Source organism: Coregonus lavaretus (assembly GCF_964263955.1).
Source record: "Coregonus lavaretus genome assembly, chromosome: 17".
In the NCBI taxonomy this organism is placed as follows: Eukaryota; Metazoa; Chordata; class Actinopteri; order Salmoniformes; family Salmonidae; genus Coregonus; species Coregonus lavaretus.
Window position 1 is genome coordinate 5,397,604 of NC_140004.1, and position 1,392 is coordinate 5,398,995.

Consider the following 1,392-nt stretch of genomic DNA (forward strand, 5'->3'; position numbering starts at 1 on the left):
ATTCCATCAGTTGAGGTCGAAGTGGAGCTGGTACAAACACCTTAGACAGCGGGGTTTCTGGAGGGGCTGGTTCCGCTTGTAAGCTCTCCTGAATAGTGTCATCAATAGCCCACCTCACCGGACCAGCACGGCAACTCATGGGGAGAATAGGTTCTGGCTCCACGGGTCTTTCCGCGCGCTCGAACCGTCGGGAAAGCGCGTCCGCCTTACCATTCTTGGACCCGGGGATATAAGAGACAGTGAATCGGAAACGGTTGAAGAATAAGGACCACCTTGCCTGTCGGGAGTTCAGTCGTTTGGCACTGTGAAGATACTCCAGGTTGCGGTGGTCCGTGAGCACTTGGAACGGATGCTCTGCTCCCTCCAACCAATGTCTCCACTCCTCCAGTGCTAACTTCACCGCCAGTAATTCCCGATTACCCACGTCATAGTTCTGCTCGGCCGAATTCAGTTTCCTAGAGAAGAAAGCACAGGGTCGTGATTTAGGTGGCTCACCTTGGCGTTGGGATAACACGGCTCCAACTCCAACCTCCGAGGCGTCCACTTCCACGATAAATGGTAAGGTAGGGTCCGGCTGACATAAAATAGGAGCGGTGGTAAAGCGTTGCTTCAACGTCTCAAACGCACGCACTGCCCCCTCCGTCCAGTTCAGACCGCGACCCTTGTAGCTGGTCATCGCCGACAGGGGCGCTGCGGTTGTGCTGAAATTACGCACGAACCGTCTATAGTAATTGGCAAACCCTAAGAATCTCTGGAGCTCTTTCACCGTCTGGGGTTGAGGCCAGTCTTGTACCGCTTGTACCTTGGATTCATCCAGTTTAACCCCGTCGGGAGTGAGTATGGCCCCAAGGAAGGAAATCGTAGTGACATGGAATTCACTATTTTCTGCCTTCACGAACAGAGAATGGTGTAGGAGCCGATCCAGAACCTGTCGTACATGGGACACATGTTCACTCAGAGAGTTAGAATAGATTAGGATGTCATCAATGTAAACTATAACAAAGCGATCAATCATGTCCCTGAAAATGTCATTCATGAACGCCTGGAATACTGAGGGCGCGTTGGTAAGTCCATAGGGCATGACACAATATTCATAGTGTCCTCGATGTGTGATGAAGGCGGTCTTCCATTCATCCCCTTCTCTAATGCGCACCAGATTGTACGCACTCCTGAGGTCCAGTTTACTGTAGATAGAGACCTGCCCCACCTGCTCGAGGGCTGCTGGGATCAAAGGAAGAGGGTAACGATTTTTTATGGTATATGGAGCCCACTTGTAACTTGATTACCTCTGTACGGTGCGTAATGAACCCAGTGCCCATGGGCTCACCGTCTAGCGCGTTGACTCGCAGGGGAGGTTGAATTGGGATAAGTTGAACTCCTCAGCAAGACCCA